The following is a 21,696-nucleotide window of genomic DNA, read 5'->3' on the forward strand; positions in this document are numbered from 1 at the left end:
ACCACCAACGACCAACCTCCAAAGCTCCCTTCTGCTCAGTAGACTGTTCTTAAACTCTCAGCAACTCTTCCCCACAGCAAAGAACCAGTTTTCCCTTTCCCATGTGATTTGAGTCCATCCCCTTTATTTTCCCCACGATGAAGATCCTACCGTTTTTCATTTCTGTGAAGAGAAAATGGCCCTGCGGGGTCAGGGTGCAGGTGGAGGTTGAGGTTGTGACGTCCTGGAGCAGCCCCATCAGTCTTCTCTTTGAAGTAGTATAAAAAGGTGGACGCCAGGCCGAGGGTGATGTCTGGAAACAAGGGAGGGGAAGATGGACAGAGCTATCTTAGAGGTCTGTCCTGCAGCAGTGACTTTCCTCCAGTGGACCCTCCATCTGGAGACCACACCATTGCTTCGACTTTACAATTCTCCTCCTCTCTGCTTGGGGTAGATGTCCCCTTCTGACTGTTCAGCACGCCAGCTGTAGTACCATCCATACCCACACACGCTCACCTAGAGCTTTCGGGGTTGGTTTCTGTTTTTAACCAAGGCTGGCACCTGGTTTCCTCCCATGGAATTGCTGTTGACAAACTGGAGAAGAGGATTCCTGGAGAGGATCTCTTGAAGACAGGAGAATCGTTGCTCGGGTGCCTGGGTCCCCTTCTGGTCCCTCTCCAGGCCCCTGGCTCAGCTCCCCCAGCTGTCTGAGTAAGCAGGGGAGGTCTGAGTGCAGACCAGGCACATGGGCACAGCCCACAGAGCTTGGCCATCCCGCTGGAAGCCTGCCACCGGGCCCTGGGACATCTGGAAAACCTGGACTGCTGATTTTGCACTTCTCCATCTTGACTGCTGCTTGGACTGCCCACGAGGCTGAGTTTTCAGCAGCCTCTCGCCTTCCCTCATTTCACACAAGCAGCGCTGGGAACACACTTGCACATTCTGGCCCCTCAAGCGAGTGGCTACTTGGCCACACCCTTCTACCAAGCTGGGCTTGCCTGCCTCACATCAGACAGCCCCCTGCTCTCTGCAGCACACCTGTGAGTCACCATCTCTGGCCCTGGAGTAAGAGCGGGGCGGGGGGGGGGGGGGGGGGGGCGGGGGGGCGGGGAAATCGTGTAACTCACCAACTTGAGTGGGAAACCCACAAGTCAGGGTAAACAGATCTGGCATCCTTACTCATGTTTTCCATCTAGGGACTTCCCTGTGCTCCAGTGGTTAAGACCTCACCTTCCAATGCAGAGGGTGCAAGTTCGATACCTGGTGGAGAAGTTAAGATTCCACATGCCTCTGGGTCAAAAAACTCAAAACTTAAAACAGAAGCAATATTGTAACAAATTCAATCGACTTTTTTTTTTTAAGCTTTTCCTCTATATTATCAGTCTCCATTCTGATAACCAGGGTACCAAGGAAGAGCAGGCCAGCAATTATGTCCATAATGGTTTTTTTTCTTTTTTTAGGGTTACAGAAAAATGGAATTTCATTCAACATTTTATCAGTTAATTTTTTGCTTCATTAGTCCTTTTCTATACCAACGAAAACATCTATAAAAGGGAGGGCTAAATAGTTCAGATTGAATATAGAATACATGAGATATCTTACTTTAATAGAAGATTATTTCTGAGAAGCAAAAAGCTCTTGGCTTTTATTTTAAATTATGAAACCAAATTAAAATTGCTTTTTAGATATTAATGTGAGGATTCCATAAAAATCTCTTGCTTCTACAACTAAAATTTTTAATTGTACATTTTATCTTTGTTTTAGACTTCCATGATTATACCATTCCCAACTGTAAAAAAAAAAAAGAAGTTAATATATTTACTTTCAGGACTAGGTATAGAATAAATATCTACAATACTATTTATCCCATGTGTGTAGAGATATTTCTGATCACTGACATTTCAGTTAGAAATATGATATTCAGAAGACGTTCAACTTAGGGGTTTTTTTTCCTTAAATTTCTTCATTAGTTTGAATCATGGAGCAACTGTGTCCATGATTACAAGGAGGTAGGAAGATGGGTTTTGAGTAGAGGAAAGGAGATGGCTTATGATTCTCTCTTGGCTGGAATTCTGGTTCTGCTCAAGGCGCCCTGGGTGGCTCCTGATTGCCCTGGTCTGATAAGAGCTTCCCTTGCCCACATCCCTCCTTCCCAAGTAGCCCTTCCTAAGGTGACAGATGTGGGTGTGAGGCTCAGAGGGTAACGTATAAGAGAAGCGACTATTGCACAAACCAAGGCCGCCACAGGTTAAGCAGAACGAGTTACGCATCCAAACAAAGGCGGTGAGACAGGAAGGGATAAAGGTCCCAGCCCTAGTGTTCTCCTAGGACTCTCCCCAAGGACCTGGGTTGCCTTCACGACCCTGAAGGGGCACTCAGTGCGCCTGCCAGCAGCAGCAGCAGCAGAGGGTCTACAGGTCTGGGCAGCCCCGCCCCCACCGCACGCCAGGGCTTCCTGGAGGAAAGGAGAAAGGACTCTCCAGGTCCGGATTCCTTCTTCACTGCCCTACTTCGCTTTCCATTCTGCCTGCCCTCTGATGGAAAAGGATAAGAGGCTTACAGAAGCTTTCTGATGGGAGAGACTGACTGAGGGGGAAACTGGGTCTTGTTCTGATAGGAGGGGCCATGCTCAGATCTTCAATCCAATGTTCTGTTGATGGGTAGGCCTGTGCTCCCTCCCTGTTGTTTGACCTGAGGCCAAACTGTGGTAGGGGTAATGAAGATAATGGTGACCTCGTTCAAAAGGTCCCATGCACGCACTGCTGCAGAGTGCCCCCAACCCTGCAGCAGGCCACCGCCGACCCACGCCTCTGCGGGAGCCTCCTGGACACTCAAAGGCAAGTCTGGGTCCCACTCATGTGCAGTCAGCTTCCTGTGGGGTCACTGCTCCTTTCCCCCAGGTCCCAGTACACACGAGGTTTTGCTTGTGCCCTCCAAGAGTCTGTTTCTCTGGAAGCTCTGTGTGTAAGCTCTGGAGGCTCTACGGTGGGGTTAATAGCGACCTCCTTCAAGAGGGCGTATGCCATACTCAGGTCTGCTGCACCCAAAGCCCCTGACCCTGCGGCAGGCCACTGCTGACCCGTACCTCCACAGGAGACACTCAGACACAGTTCTGGCTCAGTCTCTGTGGGTTGGGCATGTGTTTTGTGCCCTTCCCAGTTCTGAGCAGCTCAGGCGACCTTGATGAAAGTGAAAGAGCAGAGTGAAAAAGTTGGCTTAAATCTCAAAATTGAGAAAATGAAGATCATGGCATCCGGTCCCATCACTTCACGGCAAATAGATGGGGAAACAATGGAAACAGTGAGAGACTTTATTCTGGGGGCTCCAAAATCACTGCAGATGGTGACTGCAGCCATGAAATTAAAAGACGCTTGCTCCTTAGAAGAAAAGCTATGATAAACCTAGACAGCATATTAAAAAGCAGAGACATTACCAACCAAGGTCCGTTTAGTCAAAGCTATGGGTTTTCCAGTAGTCATGTATGGATGTGAGAGTTGGACTACTAAGAAAGCTGAGCACCGAAAAATTGTTGGAGGAGACTCTGAGAGTCCCTTGGACAGCAAGGAGATCAAACCAGTCAATCCTAAAGGAAATCAGTCCTGAATATTCCTTGGAAGGACGGATGCTGAAGCTGAAGCTCCAATACTTTGGCCAGCTCACGCGAAGAACTGACTCACTGGAAAAGACTCTGCTGCTGGGAACGATTGAAGGCAGGAAGAGAAGGGGACGACAGAGGACGAGATGCGTGGATGGCATCACCGATGTGATGGACATGAGTTTGAGTAGGCTCTGGGAGTTGGTGATGGACAGGGAAGCCTGGCGTGCTGCAGTCCATGGGGTCGCAGAGTCGCACACGACTGAGCGACTGAACTGAACTGAACCCTACTTAGGTGATCCCTGGGGGCTACAATCACCGTCCCAATTTCACTCGCTATAAGCGTCTCCTGCGCGCTCTGTAGCTGTGTGCCAGCCACCGAACGGATGCCCTTTTCCTCCAGCCAGGCACTCCAGGACTTTTCGCAATCTCCCAAGGAGGCTGGGCTTTCGAGCCGCAGCTTCCGCTTCTGTCGAGTCCTCAGGTCCGGGTGCAAACTTTTAAGGAGGGCTGTCTGAGGCGCGGAGAAGCGGGACTCCCGGGGCGCTCCTCCCGGGCTGGTGATACCGCAGCACCGGGTTCGGAGGATTCTCCGCCACCGCGCGTGGCGCACTCGGGCCCCACCCACTCGGGTCGGAAGGTATGATTGGCTCTCTGGAACGCCAGTCACAGCTCGGCGCCCGGCCCAGGGCACAGAGCCCCACCCTCCCGCTTGGACCCCGCAGGGCTGCTCTCCGCTCTCCCGGGACGAGCGCCGTCCCGCCGTGGCCCGAGCTGTCCCGCCTCAGCGCGGTTCCCCACGCACCTGCTCGCCCCTGCGGCAGGGCCCATGAAAGGAACCGGACGGGCACGTCTAGTAGCTATCGGGTTCCAGATGCCACAGCACGCAGTGGGAACTCAGCAAGGAAATTCCCTGCCTTTGACTTGATCAGTCCGAATCTTGACTAAGGCTGGAATCTTCCCCGTGGGCGGGTAGAAGAGAGAAACCTGGAGTCACTGGCACCACGAATGTGGAAAGGTGGGTCCTGGGAACCCCAGCGCGGGTCACGCTCCTAGATCCATTCCCGAGCCTCATCCGCGGCGCTGAAAGCCTGTGTGCATGTGTATGTGTGTTATTAGTGGAATGGGGTAAGTAATGCAAATGTATGTAATATTTGTATATATTTTATATATAATATATGGGCGTGCTAACGTCGCTCTAGTCGTGTCCGACTCTTTGAACGACCGCTATGGACTGTCTAGCCCGCCAGGCTTCTCTGTCTATGGGATTTTCTAGGCGAGAATCCTGGAATGGGTTGCCATGCCCCTCTCAAGGGGATCTTACCGACCCAGGGATCGAACCCTTGTTTCTTAGGTCTCCCGCATTGGCAGGCGGGTTCTTTACCACTAGTGCCATCTATATATATCTATATCTATACATATATTTATAAAATATATAGTAATATGTATCTCCAGGCAAGAATACTGGAGTGGGTTGCCAGTTCCTTCTCCAGGGGATCTTCCTGACCCAGGAATCGAACCCGGGTCTCCTACATTGCAGGAGGATTCTTTACCAGCTGAGCCACCAGGGAAGCCCTATATGAAATAAATATACTATAAATATGTATTTAGTGGAATGGAATATGATACAGTAGAATAGAAAGTAGCAACCACAGATGGTGAGTGTAACTACAGTTTCGTGAAATGCTTCAGGTAAATATATTTGTGTGTATCAACGGGTGAATATATTAAAAAAAAACTTGCTTCTTTGTAAATACTTCAATTTTTTAAATTAATTAATGTATTTTTGGCAGCGCTAGGCCCTCACTGCTGTGCACGGGCTTTCTCCCCGCGGTGCACGGGCTTCCTTCCCGCGGTGCACGGGCTTCCTCCCCGCGGTGCACGGGCTTCCTCCCCGCGGTGCACGGGTTTTCTCCCCGCGGTGCATGGCTCCTCACTGCGGTGGGTTCTCTTGATGCAGAGCATGAGCCCCAGAGTTTGTGAATTCAGTAGCTGTGGATCACAGGCTTAGTTTGCTCCACAGCATGTGGGATCTTCTCGGACCAGGGATTGAACCTGTGTCCCCTGCATTGACAGGTGCATTCTTAACCACTGGACCACCAGGGAAGTCCTAAACAAAACATTTAATTTTTTTTTTAAGTTTGAAAAGCACTGATCCCTCTCCATGAACTGAACTCCTGGTGCCCTTGCTTCCAAAGTAAGCCAACAGGAGCAATATGGATGGACCCAGTGAGTCAGGAACAGAAAGACAAATACCATGTACACTTATGTGTGGGCTGGGGGAGACGGGCTGTTCCCTGGTGGCTCAGTGGTGAAGAATCTGCCTACAAGGCAGGAGCTGCAGGAGCTGCGGGTTTGATCCCTGAGTTGGGAAGATCTCCTGGAGGAGGGCCTGGCAACCCACTGCAGTGTTCTTGCCTGGAGAATCCCACGGACAGAAGAACCTGGCAAGTTACAGTCCATAGAATTGCAGAGTCAGACACAACTGAAGTGACTTAGTACCCCCTAACCCACACACACACTTACATGTGGAATCTAAAATCTGACACAAATGAACCTTTCTACAAAACAGAAACGGACTCACAGACATAAAGAACACACTTGTAGTTGCCAAGGGGTTTGGGGGCAGGAGAGATATGGATTGGGAATTTGGGATTAGCAGATGCAAACTATAATATATAGGATGGATAACAACAAGGCCCTACTATATAGCAGAGGGAACTTTATTCAATACCCTGTGATAAACCATAATGGAAAAGAATGCTATATATATTTATATATATATATATAACTGAATCACTTTGCTGTATAGCATAAATTAACACATTGTAAATCAACTATATGTAAGTAAAATTTTAAAAAGTAAAGCAAAGAAAAACACAATCCCCCACCCCCACCCCGACCAAGGTAACGGAGAGCCTTCTCCCTCTGAGCCCTCCTCCACCACCCTTAGACTCATTTTTAAGGAAAGGAGCCCAGAGTCAGAGTGACCTTCCTTCAGGACATGGCATGTAATGGAAAGGGCTCTGTTATTTCTTTCTGAAAATAGCTCTGGTTGGAGGGTCCACACAGTGATCAACTGCGTAATTTTTCAGCTGCATTGAATTCTTTGTTTTGATAATTGTGTAGGAAAAATTAAATTGATTGTTGAATGTCTTTGCACAAAAGAAACGCAAACCCTGAATGGTACACCAGTAAGTTGTACCGAGAGCTTCTCTGATGGCTCAGTAGGAAAGGATCTGCCTGCAATGCAGAGACTCAGGTGGATGCAGGTTCAATCCCTGGGTCGGGAAGATCCCCTGGAGAAGGAAATGGTAACCTGCTTCAGTATTCTTGTCTGGAGAATCCCATGGACAGAGGAGCCTGGCGGGTTACAGTCCCCGGGGTCTCAAAAGAGTTCGGACGTGACTTAGCAACTCAATAACAACAAGGTTGTACCAAACAATTAAGGAAGAAGCAATTCTAATCCTATAGAAATTCTTACAGAATATTAAAGGAGAGTATATCCCATACTTATTTCAGGAGGCTTGTGCTGTGCTTAGTTGCTCAGTCGTGTACTACTCTGTAACGCTATGGACTGCAGCCTGCCAGGCTCCTCTGTTCTTGGGGATTCCCCAGGAAAGAATACTGGAGTGGGTTGCTATGCCTTCCTCCAGGGGATCTTCCCAAACCAGGGATCGAACCTATGTCTCCTGAATTCTTTACTGGCTGGGCTACCAGGGAAGCCCTTTAGGAGGCTTATGTAAACTTTACGCTAGAAATTTCACGAAGACAGTACAAGAAAGGAAAATACGTCAGTCTCATCCATGAATATAGATACAAACATCCTAAACACACGGCTCACATGGGCTTTCACAACAGGGAAAATAAATCTCACACTCTAACAAAGGAGAAATCATTAACTTCTTGGGACAGCTGGAGATTTTCCTGCCAAGGAAAAGAAAGAAGAAAACACGTACATCTAGAAGAGAATAAAACGCACATGGTCTCCTTATGTTTCCTCAATAAAAACTTGGGGTGGTGGATTGTGGGTGTCCTACTGAGGAAAAGCCACCTATTGCAACCTCTGTGCTCTGCAGCATGGACTTAACCCGGGCTGGGTTGTTCTCAGGCCTCTCCATGGAGATACTCTCCAGCTCAGCCTCATTTCTCACAAAGAATCACTCACTTGGAATAAGATGAATTTAGAGCACAACCAACTTAGAAAAATGAATACTAGAACGTATGCTGGAATTACAGGTGTTTTTCTACTCCAGTAATTCTCAACATGTGGTCTTCAGACTAGAAACTTCAGCATCACCCAGAGATGTACTTAAAATGCAAATTCTATGTCTGAACTCAAACCTTCTGAATCAGACATTCTGGACACAGGACCCAGGAATCTGCATTTTAACACACTTTACAGAGAGTTTCTATGCACTCCAGTTTGGGAATGTCTGCTTGGATTCAACCAGTACACTCACAGATGAGACTCCACCTGGACCCACACCTGTGACAGCCGGCAAAAATCTTTAGACAAAAATCAACAATGAAAGAAAATCCTAAAAAAAAAAAAAAGAACGAAAGAAAGAAAATCCTGTAATTTTCTTACTTTCTAATAGCTCTGGAGTTTTAGTACAAATGAGTCTTGAGTGACAAAGTTTTGGGATATCTGGGGGAAGATCACAGAACCGGGCAGACTCCCACTGAAGCCCAAACAGAGATTTGTCTTACTTGATTTTTTAGGATTAAAAACTTTTCTTCTTATTATTACTGTGGGCTCATTTTTAGGCTCAGCATAGAATCACTCACCTTATGGGTCTACCTTCTGTTTGGTTCAGTCATTCAACTGTCTCTCATTCTTTATTTAATATAAAGTCCAGTAGAGTCATTTTATTCTTTGTATGAGAAGAGAGAAATGCCAGTTATTCTTTTTCTTTTTTGACAGAAAAAATTTTCAAGTAAATTTAGCTTCCTGCAGATGGAGGTGTTAACAATATCACTAGGGCTTTCTACACTGTTAAGAAAGATGAATGCTCAGACTTACAGATGTTTTACAGGTTAAGGGGTATTTTATCTGGTCTATGTCCAAAGTCTTTGAGGTCTAAGGATTTGACAAATTATCTTTGTTAGATATAGCATTTACAAAGACAGATTTATGTTAAAAATGCATTCATTGTTCTCCCCAGCTTCCTGAGAAGAAAAGAACATCTTTTTCTTATTATCTTACAGAGAATTTTGTCACCTGCGTCTTAAGGCTAATAAGTGAAATTCTATCATTGGCATTGAGTTAAAAAGAGGTAGACCCTTCTAGAGAGTCAAATATTATACTGTGAAATGGAAAATGGCATATGGGGTTCCTTAAGCAGAGAATTGAGGAGTTTTAACAACAGCCAAAAGAAAAGAAAGAACGGAAGGCAAGAAGGAAAAATATAGTTAGAAGGGTGGGAAAGGAAGAAAACAAGTCTTCATTATTCATATGTGATATGACTGTCTACAGGAAAAATACCCCAAAATCTAAGATATAAGGATAAATAACAGTTTAGCCAGGCGGTGGGATAAATACACACAAAAATCAATTGCACTTTCAAAACAAACAAGTGGGACATGAGATAAAATGGTCTCATTTAATAACAAACTTACAGGAACTAGAAATAAATTCTCAGAAAGAAAAGACACACAAGATTTAAATGGAGGAAACTAAAAATATTGAAAGTCCCGTGGAAATGGAGAGATATACCATAATCATGGTGAGGAAGCCTCCATATTAGAAAATGTCCGTTTTCCCCTGTATGATCTATAACTTCAATGGAATTCCTCCAAAAATAATCTCTATTGGGTATTTCATAGAATGTGGGTGCTAAGTGGCTTCAGCTGTGTCTGACTTTTTGGGACGGTATGGATTAGAGCCTGCCAGGCTCCTCTGTCCAGGAGATTCTCCAGACAAGAAAGCTGGAGTGGGTTGCTGTGCCCTCCTCCAGGAGATCTTCTGGACCCGGGGATTGAACTTGCATCTCTTGTGGCCCCTGCATGGCAGGCTGGGCCACCAGGGAGCCTAAAAACGGAATGTAGAGAAACTGATTCTAAATGAAATAAAGTAGAAAAAGGTTAAGAAGAGGCAAGATACCACTGAAGAGAAACAGGAAGTTGAGGGGATTTCTCAACCGTATAACAAGATATTACAGTGCCGCTGTAGTTAAGAGCTGCACTACTGATGATGGTATATGTGTAGCCAACTGGACCAATAAAATAGAACAGAAAGACAGCATCAGGTCCCCTTGTACCAATATATGAAGCGTGGGCATTCACTTCAAGTGGGTAAAAGAGGTGCTCTTAAATAAAAGACACTGAAATAATTGAATATACATTCATCACACGTAAAAATACATTTCAAAAGAACAAAGGTTTAAAAGGGTTTCCCATGTGGTGCTAGTGGTAAAGAACCTGCCTGCCTATGCAGGAGACATGAGACACGTGGGTTTGATCTCTGGGTTGGGAAGATCTGCTGGAGAAGGGCACAGCAACCCACTCCAGTATTTCTTGCCTGGAGAATCCCATGGACAGAGAAGCTTGGTGGGCTACAGTTCATAGGGTCACAAAGAATTGGACACGACTGAATCAGTTTAGCACGCATGCAAGGGATAAAATGTTAGAGACAAGACATTAAAACTTTCAGATAAAAATGTAAAAAAAATTAACTATGACTTCAAGATGGGAAAACAGTTATCAAATAAGACACACACAAGTACTTGAAAACAGAAAAATAAAGGAAAGGTTAATAAATCTGACCATATTAAAATTAGAAACTTTCATCAAAATACACTTTAAAGAAAGAAAACCAAAAGCTACAAACTAGATTTACTTGTATCACACATAATTTACATACGATTATATTCAGAATAGTTAATAGCAATCCAAGAGAAAATGGTCAAAGATGGGAATAGGCATTTCACAAAAGAAGGAAATATGAACGGCCAATAAATATACAAAATTATGTACCTCCTCAATAATTATCAGAATTATGAATTAGAAAGGCCTTTTAAAATTATTTATTTTTAATTGAAGGATAATTGCTGTATAATATTGTGTTGGTTTCTGCCATACATCAGCATGAGTCAGCCGAGATATACATAGGTTCCCTCCTGAACCTCCCTCCCGCCTCCCTCCCCGTCCCACCCCTCTAGGTTGTCACCGAGCCCTTGTTTGAGCTCTCTGAGTCACAGCAAATTCCCACTGACTATTTTACATAAGGTTCAGTTCAGTTCAGTTCAGTTCAGTCACTCAGTCATGTCTGACTCTTTGCGACCCCATGGACTGCAGCACGCCAGGCCTCCCTGTCCATCACCAGCTCCCGGAGCTTGCTCAAACTCATGTGCATCCAACCATCTCATCCTCTGTCATCCCCTTCTCCTCCCACCTTCAGTCTTGCCCAGCATCAGGGTCTTTTCATGAATATGTTTGTAAGCTACCCTCTCCATTCTTCCCACCTTCTCCTTCCTCCCGTGTGTCTACAAGTCTGTTCTCTCTCTCTGCATCTCCATTGCTGCCCTGCAGTAGAAATGCATTTGGAATTGCATTTTATTTTATTCTTTTATTGAGTTGTATTAACACACAATATTACATTTACATTAGTTTCGGTTTACGACATAGTGATCCAAATCTTTGTATATGACATGGTCACTGCAATAAGACCAGTTACTATTTGTCACCATACATAGCTGTTACAATAGTATTTGCTATATTCCCTATGTGTACATTACATTAGGTGACTTATTTACCTTATATCTCCTTCACTGATTTCATCCGCCCTCCCAGCCCCTTGCCCTCTTGTTCTCTGTATCTGTGAGTCTATTTCTACTTTTTGTTGTTGTCCATATTTTTTCTGTTACTGCCTATGTAGATCCCTATATAAACTCACATGGGATTTGTTTTTCTCTGACATTTCATTGAGTATAATACCCTCCAGGTCCATTCATGTTGCTGCAAATGGCAAGATTTCATCTTTTTTATGGCTGAGGGGTATTCTGCTGTATCTTTTTTCTTCATCTATCGATTGATCCTGGAGAAGGCAATGGCACCCCATTCCAGTACTCTTGCCTGGAAAATCCCATGGATGGAGGAGCCTGGAAGGCTGCAGTCCATGGGGTCGCTGAGGGTCGGACAGGACTGAGTGACTTCATTTTCCCTTTTCACTTTCATGCGTTGGAGAAGGAAATGGCAACCCACTCCAGTGTTCTTGCCTGGAGAATCCCAGGGATGGGGGAGCCTGGTGGGCTGCCGTCTACCAGGGATGGGGGAGCCTGGTGGGCTGCTGTCTATGGGGTTGCACAGAGTCGGGCACGACTGAAGCGACTCAGCAGCAGCAGCAGCAGCAGCAGCAGCAGCATCTATTGATCCACATCTAGGTTGATTCCAATCTTGGCTATTATAAATAGTACTTCAATGAACATAGAAGTGTGTATTTATGTATATGTATATATATCACATTTAATATTAATGTTTCATGTTCTTCAGATAAAGACCCAGGCTTGCTGGATCCTATGATAGCTCTATTTTTAGGGTTTTACGGGACCTCCATACTGTTTTCCACGATGATGACACCAGTATTTCTGCCAGCTGTCCGCGTGGGCGCCCTGTGCTCCACACCCTCATGAACGCTTGTTATTTCTTGTCCCCTCGACGGCCGTTCTGGCAGGTATGCAGTGGTGTCTCCACAGGGTTTGACTTGCCTTTCTGTGATGGTTAGTGAAGTCGCGCGCCTTCCCGTGTGCTTGTTGGCCATCTGTGCGTCTTGGGGGAAAGCGTTGCTTCAGGTCCTCTGCCCAGTGTTTCATTAGGTTGTGCTTTTCTGCTTAGTTGCATGAGTTCATTACATATTTTGGATACCAACCCATTATTGGGTATGTCACTGGCAAATACTGTCTTCAGCTCAGTAGGGTGCCTTTTCGTGCTGTTGGTGATGTCTTTTGCTGTACTTTTAGTTTGGTGTAATCCCATTTCTTTATTTTTTCTTTGTTTTTGCCTAAGGAGAGATATCCAAAATATATAAGGGACTAAGTGTTGATTGTTTATCTTTCCAAAGAATAAATTCTTAGTCTCTTAATTAATTTTCTCCTTTTAAAAAGTCTGCATTTCATGTATTTCTGCTCTAATCTTTATTTTCTTTCCTCTATGAATGTTGGGCTTTATCTGTTCTTCTTTTTCTAATTCCTTTAGGTGTAAAAGTAGGTTATTTATTTGAGATTTCTCTTGTTTCTTGGGATTAGGCCTGTGTTGCTTTGAACTTCCCCCTTAGGATTTCTGTGTCTCATAGATTTTGGTCAGATGTGTTTCTATTTCCACTTGTCTCAAGGTATTTTTTGACTTCTTCCTTGATTTCTTCCTTGGCCCATTGGTTGTTTAGTAGCATGCAGTTTAGTCTCCATGCTTTTTTCTTGTAGTTGATTTCTCGTTTTATACTGTTGTGATCCCAAAAGATGCTTGATATGATTTCAACCTTAAATTTCTTGAGACTAATTTTGTGGCCAAACATGCGATCTGTTTTGGAGGCTGTCCCACGTGCACTTGAGAAGAGCGTGTGTCCTGCTGCTTTTGGGTGGAGCGGGCACTGCGACTGGGTGGAGACATGAGGGTCATTGACGCGATGGGTCAAGCATACTGGAGATTCGGTGAGGGTGCTGCAGCCCACTTGTGGGAGGCTCCTCCTTCAGAACACCATCCTCCCGCTATCCAGGGAGACTTAAGGGGCGGAATGTGTGCAGATTCAATGTATATTTCTGCAATTTCACTTTGGCTAAGGAAAAAATATATATGTTATCAGTATGTATCTCTTCTCAAGATTCCATTATTCCATAATGCATCTCAATTATTCAATTTTCTTTTTTTTCCTAGAAGTCCTTAAAAATTTTTTTTTTAATCTTTTAAGCCTGGAGAGAAAGGTTGAATTAACAGATTAAAAAAACCCATGTCTCTGAACCTCTATAGTTTCTCTGTTAGATCTTCCATGGAAGAGACAACCAACAATTTAATTCTTTCCTTCAGGATGCAAAGTTGTTATATCTGAATTTCTCAACTCCTTAGAGTAAAAGTCACAAGACATAGTATCACACAGTATCATAACAGTGAAACTTCAATAATTATTTAATTTTAAGAAATCCTTTCAGACTTCTGCAACCAAAGAAAGCAAGCTTTTTATACTTTTTTTTAATTGAAGGATAATTGCTTTACAATGTTGTGGTGGTTTCAGCTGTACATCAACATGAATCAGTCATAATTGTATATATATATCCCCTCCCTCTTGAGCTCCACCCCCCCCCCCCGCCCCCCCAGTTCCACCCCTCTAGGTCATCACAGAGAGCCAGGCTGGGCTCCCGGTATTATGACTGTTCAATTTCACTGGAAGTACCTCTCAGGCTAGTTTTCAGACAGGTAGGTTATAGGAGAGCATGGCCAGAAAAGCATCGCTCAAACGGATAAATCTGTTATGTAGTGTTCATGAAGCAATGAAACCTCAGACTGAACTTCTAAATAAACGTTTGTAGCTACAAATGAGCTAGAGCCTTTTCTTCTCAGCTTAGTAAGTATTTCCTTCTGCCCTATAGGGTCACACTAATATTGATTGTAATTCTCTACTACCACCTAGTGGAAAATCCATCCATTTCTCATTTTAAAAATTCCATAGTAAATACCTGATTGCTTGTTGTGAAGTTATCTTGTTATAAAAAGTTCAAACCCTATAGAAGAGTGTAAAAAGGGTAACTGCTGCTGCTGCTGCTAAGTTGCTTCAGTTGTGTCCGGCTCTGTGCGACCCCATAGACGGCAGCCCACCAGGCTCCCCCATCCCTGGGATTCTCTAGGCAAGAACACTGGAGTGGGTTGCCATTTCCTTCTCCAATGCATGAAAGTGAAAAGTGAAAGTGAAGTCGCTCAGTCATGTCTGACTTTTAGCGACCCCATGGACTACAGCCTACCAGGCTCCTCCATCCATGGGATTTTCCAAGCAAGAGTACTGGAGTGGGGTGCCATCGCCTTCTCCGAAAAGGGTAAAAGGGCCCCTTTTTTCACTTGCCCTCCCCCTATCACTCTGCTTCCCAAAGGTAACTGTGCCCTGTGGCCTATATCCTGCAAGAACACTTCCTGTATTTTTTACACATTCAGATGTACAGCAGGAAAATTCTAAGACATCAGCTGAAGATTGTTTTGTCTTTCTATTATAGAGACGGATAAAGCATCACCACTTCATGCCTTGAGTGGCCACAGGCGGACAAAGATGGTCAAAAGGTTAAACTCTTGGAGGGATAGATTAGGAGTTAGAGATTAACATAAACACACTATTATATAAAACAGACAACTAAGATCCACTGTATAACACAGGGGACTGTACTCAGTACTTTATAATAACCGTAAGAGGAGAGAATCTGAAAACAATGTATAACCGAATCACTTTACACCTGAAGCTAACAGCACTGTAAATCAACTATACTTCAGTTTTTTTAAAAAAAAAAAAAGATAAAAAATGGTGAAGCTTTTGAACTTAAAGTTTACTTTTGAAAACTATGGCAGAAGAAAGAAGAATGAAAGGCCTAAATTGGTAAATATCTGGTCAGTAAATGGTAGATTTGGGAAGGACTCCTGATGAAGTGAGTGCCACTTTTCTTGCCTGGAGTTGATACGGGATCTATGGGCTGAGGAGAGTGTCAGGGACGGGACCAGAGCCTTACACTCTAATCCTTCTAATCTGTGTCACAGATGTTTTTGTTTTAGTTTCGTTTAAATAATTTGAGTTTAAAAATCTGATCTACTAAATTCGGGAGCGTAAAAGGAAATAGCATATTTGATGTGCTCTTCTTGACCTATAAACTATTTGGTTTTGCTAGTCCAATAACTAGGGTGACAATAAAACACTTAAAAATAAATGTAAGAAGGTAACATGATAATTATAAGAAGTTTTAGGTCTCTTATGACTCCGAGGGTTTTGTTATTTGCTTTTACAATGATTTAAGAACATGAAAAACTTCATTGAGGTGTAATTTACATAAAACCAATGGAACCATTTGAAGTATTCAGCTTGATGAGTTTTAACAAATGAATACATGTGTAACCACCACCTCAACTGATACATAGAACATTTTTCTTGTCTCAGAAAGTTCACTCTCTCTTGACATTTAGCAGTCACTTCCCACTCTAGACACTTACTAATTTGATTTCTATCACTTTAAATTGATCTTGGGGAAAAAAAAACTAAAGGACTTCTGTCCTCAGATTCATTTTGCTGTCTCAATTTCTGGGAAGCAAACCTAAATGTAAGCATACCTATTTAGTCTAATTAACACAGGACATGCTTTTATTTTTTAAACTATTGGTTCTTGTGAACTTTAGACAATGTTGCAAATCATTTGACAGTTTCTCCACTTACTTTCTCCCTAAAAATTAAAAATTTCACCTCTAAGTGAAAACTTCCAAGATCAATAGTGATTATGTTAACTTTATGCTGCTAAGTCGCTTCAGTCGTGTCCGACTCTGTGTGACCCCATAGACGGCAGCCCACCAGGTTCCCCCGTCCCTGGTATTCTCCAGGCAAGAACACTGGAGTGGGTTGCCATTTCCTTCTCCAATGCATGAAAGCGAAAAGTGAAAGTGAAGTCGCTTAGTTGTGTCCAACCCTCAGTGACCCCACGGACGCAGCCTTCCAGGCTCCTCCGCCCATGGGATTTTCCAAGCAAGAGTACTGGAGTGGGGTGCCATTGCCATTGCCTTCTCCGATGTTAACTTTGTAGTCTCACTTAAATGATTTTATAACTTCAGACTAATTTAAATTGAGCTAATCAAGAAATAACTTTTGATTACTTGAAACATGCTTAAAATAAATAATTTATAGAGACAAAAGAAAAAAAATACTGAAAAAGACTGAATCAGCTTTTATGTATATACTCTTAACAATATTTATTTTTTACAAAACTCAAATTAAGATGGTCAACTTAAGCTGAATGGATTAAAAAATGTGGCATGTGTGTGTGTGTGTGTATATATATATATAATGGAATATTTCTCAGCCATAAAAAAGGAAGAAATAATGCCATTTGCAGCAACCTAGATGGGCCTAGAGATGATCATATTAATTGAAGTCAGTCAGACAAAGAAAGACAAATACCATATATAACCCACGGATCGAACCCTGGTCTCCTGCATTGCAGGCAGATTCTTTACCATCTGAGTCACCAAGGAAGTCCCATGTATAACTTATATGTGGTAATTAATAAAATGATATAAATGAACTTGTTTATAAAACAGATTCACAGACATAGGAAACAAACTTATGGTTACCAAAGGGGAAAGGTTGGCGGGAGGGATAAATTAGGAATTTGGAAGCAACATACACACGCACACTATTATATATAAAACAGATAACCAACAAGGACCCACTGTATGGCACTGAGAACTATACTCAATATTTTGTCCTGGTGTGCTGCAGTCCATGGGGTCACAGAGTCAGACACGACTGAGCACCTGAGCTGAACTGATACAGGAAAACAATCTGAAAAAGAATATGTGTGCTCAGGCACCTCTGATTCTTGGAGACCCTATGGACCACAGATCACCAGGCTCCTCTGTCCAAGGAATTTTCCAGGCAAGAACACTGGAGTGGGCTGCCGTTTCCTACTCCAGGCGATCTTTCCGACCCAGGGACTGAACCTGCATCTCTCGCGTCTCCTGCACTGGCAGGCAGATTATTTACCGCTGTGCCACCTGGGAAGCCCCCATACTACACTCGATCTCGGCCAAAAGGCCGAGAAATGAAAAGGAGTGTATACACATATACATTTGCATGTGTGCACGTTTAGTCACTTCAGTCGTGTCTGACTCTTTGCGACCCATGGACTGTAGGCTCCTCCGTTCACGGGGATTCTCCAGGCAGGAATACTGGAGTGGGTTGCCACGCTCTCCTCCAGAGGATCTTCCTGACCCAGGGATGGCACCCACGTCTCTGTGTCTCCTGCATTGGGAGGCAGCTTCTTTACCACTAGCATCACCTGAGAAGCCCGCATATATGTAAAACTATACACCCGAAACTAACACAACACTGTAAATCAACAATACTTCAATAAAAAAATGATGGTAAGCTCAGTGTCTTAATAAGACTAATTTACACTTAAAGCTGAAGTTGAAAGCTTTAAATAATATTGTCATCTAACTATATTTCTGTATATTTAAAACACATACATAATGATGAATTAAAATTAATAAGCAAAAAAAGAGAGAATTTGTTCAAATTTGCTCTTGGAATATTCACTGCACTCTTACAAAGAAATAAAAAAAGTTGTCTTTTTCCCCTTGAGTGTAATCAGCCCAGCCAACAGCCATTTCTTTTCAGAATACTCTCACTCACTCAGTATCCTGATAATTTGTATATTTTGCTGATATGTCCATGTTCTTAAATTGTTTTATAAACAAATAACAAAAACCCTTTGAATCATGAGAGACCTAAAGCTTCTTATAATTATTATGTTAACTTCTTTATTTTAAAATGTTTTATTTTCATTCTGGTTATTGGGATAGCAAAAGCTTTAACAACTGCCCACTCTTAAGTACCTGTCCACTTATATTAATTAAGTGACTGACCAGTTTCCTCTGAAAAAAAAAATTTTTTTTCCCCTTCCTGAAGCCTAAACTCTGAATTGAAAATACTAAAATTGTCCAACTATTTTTTACTCTTAAAAAAACCTTCCCTCTCCCTCACTGCTGCTGGTGCTGCTGCTAAGTCACTTCAGTCGTGTCCGACTCTGTGCGACCCCATAGACGGCAGCCCACCAGGCTCCCCCGTCCCTGGGATTCTCCACGCAAGAACACTGGAGTGGGTTGCCATTTCCTTCTCCAGTGCATGAAAGTGAAAAGTCAAAGTGAAGTCGCTCAGTCGTGTCCGGCTCTTCGCGACCCCATGGACTGCAGCCCACCAGGCTCCTCTGTCCATGGGATTTTCCAGGCAAGAGTACTGGAGCGGGGTGCCATTGCCTTCTCCGTTCCCCACACTAGATAGCCACTACTTATTTGACCACTAGGTGGCGCCAGAGGCTTAATCTGTCAGCACATGAGCTGCAGAAGAACGTTATTTGAGTGCACTTGGCAGGCTTCATACACTTCCACCAAGTGTAGCACTTAGCACACGCTGTGATGAAGGGCAACACAGCGCATTCACTTTGAAGTCATTCTGTACTCTCAAAAGAGCTACTTTGTGTATCAACTCCACAATGTAGAATAAGCTGATAAATCACAGGGTGCTCAATCTTTCCTTGATTAATCTTGTCCAGATAAAAATATTGCAGATTGTGTGTGTGTGTGCATGTGTTGCTCAGCCGTGTCTAACTCTGTGATCCCATGGACCGTAGCCCACCAGGCTCCGCTGTCCATGGGACTCTCCAGGCAAGAACACTGGAGTGGGTTACCATTTCCTACTCCAGAGGATCTTCCCCACCCAGGGACTGAACCTGGGTCTCCTGCATTGCAGGCAGATTCTTTACCATCTGAGCCCCCAGGGAAGCCCCACTGCAGATTGTAGGTGTTTATTTAATGACTGTAGCCCTGGAGAAGGGCACAGCAACCCACTCCAGTATTCTTGCCTGGAGAACCCCATGGACAGAGGAGCCTGGCGGGCTGCAGTCCACAGGTTCGCAGAGTCGGACACGACTGGAGTGACTTAGTATGCACTCACACAGATGTTTCAGAAAGAGTAAAGCACACTCTGGTTCAGATGCCAAGTCTGGCAGGCTTATTTTAATACATTCATTTTAAAGAAACTTTGTTTTGGGGTTTAAAATATCCTTGTCGATTAGTAGAAACCCATGTGAGAGTTTGACTGTGAAGAAGGCTGAGCGCCAAAGAATTGATGCTTTTGAACTGTGCTGTTGGAGAAGACTCTTGAGAGTCCCTTGGACTGCAAGGAGATCCAACCAGTCCATTCTGAAGGAGATCAGCCCTGGGGTTTCTTTGGAAGGAATGATGCTAAAGCTGAAGCTCCAGTACTTTGGCCACCTCATGCGAAGTGTTGACTCATTGGAAAAGACTCTGATGCTGGGAGGGATTGGGGGCAGGAGGAGAAGGGGCCGACAGAGGATGAGATGGCTAGATGGCATCACTGACTCGATGGATGCGAGTCTGAGTGAACTCCGGGAGTTGGTGATGGACAGGGAGGCCTGGCGTGCTTCAATTCATGGGGTCGCAGAGTCGGACACAACTGAGCGACTGAACTGAACTGAACTAGTCTGCAATTTACAGGCTGGATTAGAAGACTGTGGAAAGTTGCCAAAGTCCCTCGCTGTCCAGAATGTGTACTTACCTTTGGGGTAATGATTGTAAGTCTTTGTGAAACTATGAGATTTCTAGATTCTATTCCTCTATTCTGATATTGTTGGTTACTGCGATTAATTAAACCCCGCCAACAGGATCAAAGAGATGTTTTCTGTTTTTCTCTCATAATTTCTGAAGCCCTTTGCTAGAAGCTGTCATCAAAAATTGGGTCTTCTGGGATTTCCATGGTGGTCCGATGGCTAATACCCTATGCTCCTGATGCAGGGGGCCCCAGTTCCATCCTGGTGGAGGAACTAGGTCCTGAATGCCTCAACTAAGACCTAGCACAGCCAAATAAATAATAAATAAAGAAAAACAAATGTTGGAAAATTTGGTCTTCTAAAACAACAGAAAAGGAGAATCTCAGGGCTCAGCTGAAATGAGATGACCATGATTTCTTGATCCTTGCTCTTGCAGAGAATAGAATTATGAGAACAAACCGGCCACTTTAAGCTCCCATTGCCACCTATTGACACTTGTCAAACTGCATGAGGGACTTAAAAATGGGAACTTGTATGAGTGCTTTAGTACAGAAGTAGAGGAAGTCACCATCATAGTCTGCTAGCCCTTGTTGTTGCTGTTGCTGTTGTTCAGTCGTGTCCGACTCTGTGACACCACGGACTGCAGCACACCAGGCTTCCCTGTCCTTCACCATCTCCTGGAGCTTGCTCAAACTCATGTCCATTGAGTCGATGATGCCATCCATCCATCTCATCCTCTGTCGTCCCTTTCTCCTCCTGCCTTCATTCTTTCTCAGCATCAGGGTCTTTTCTAATGAGTTGGCTCTTCCCATCAGGTGGCCAAAGTGTTGGAACTTCAGCTTCAGCATCAGTCCTTCCAATGAAGATTCAGGACTGATTTCCTTTAGGATGGACTGGTTTGATCTCCTTGTAGTCCAAGGGACTCTCAAGAGTCTTCTTCAACACCACAGTTCGAAAGCATCAATTCTTCGGCGCTCAGCCTTCTTTATGGTCCAACTCTCACATCCATACATGACTACTGGAAAAACCATAGCTTTGACTAGAGGGACCTTTGTTGGTAAAGTAATGTCTCTGCTTTTTATTTTATTTATTTATTTTTAAATTTTAAATTAAAATAATTAATTAATTAATTTTAGTTTACAATATTGTATTGGTTTTGCCATACATTGACTTGAATCTGCCATGGGTGTACATGTGTTCCCCATCCTGAACCCTCCTCCTGCCTCTCTCCCCATCCCATCATCCCAGTGCACCAGCCCTGAGCACCCTGTATCATGCATCAAACTTGGACTGGTGATTCGTTTCACGTATGCATATACATGTTTCAATGCCATTCTCCCAAATCATCCCACCCTCGCCCTCTCCCACAGAGTCCAAAAGACTGTTCTATACATCTGTGTCTCTCTTGCTGTCTCACATACAGGGCTATCGTTACCATCTTTTAAATTCCATATATATGCGTTAGTGTACAGTATTGGTGTTTTTCTTTCTGGCTTACTTCACTCTGTATAATAGGCTCCAGTTTCATCCACCTCATTAGAACTGACTCAAATGTATTCTTTTTAATGGCTGAGTAATACTCCATTGTGTATATGTACCACAGCTTTCTTATCCATTCGTCTGCTGATGGACATCTAGGTCGCTTCCATGTCCTGGCTATTATAAACAGTGCTGCAATGAACATTGGGGTACACGTGTCTCTTTCAATTCTGGTTTCCTCGGTGTGTATGCCCAGCAGTGGGATTGCTGGGTCATATGGAAGTTCTATTTCCAGTTTTTTAAGGAATCTCCACCCTGTTCTCCATAGTGGCTGTACTAGTT

Source organism: Budorcas taxicolor, chromosome 11 (assembly GCF_023091745.1).
Source record: "Budorcas taxicolor isolate Tak-1 chromosome 11, Takin1.1, whole genome shotgun sequence".
Classification (NCBI taxonomy): Eukaryota; Metazoa; Chordata; class Mammalia; order Artiodactyla; family Bovidae; genus Budorcas; species Budorcas taxicolor.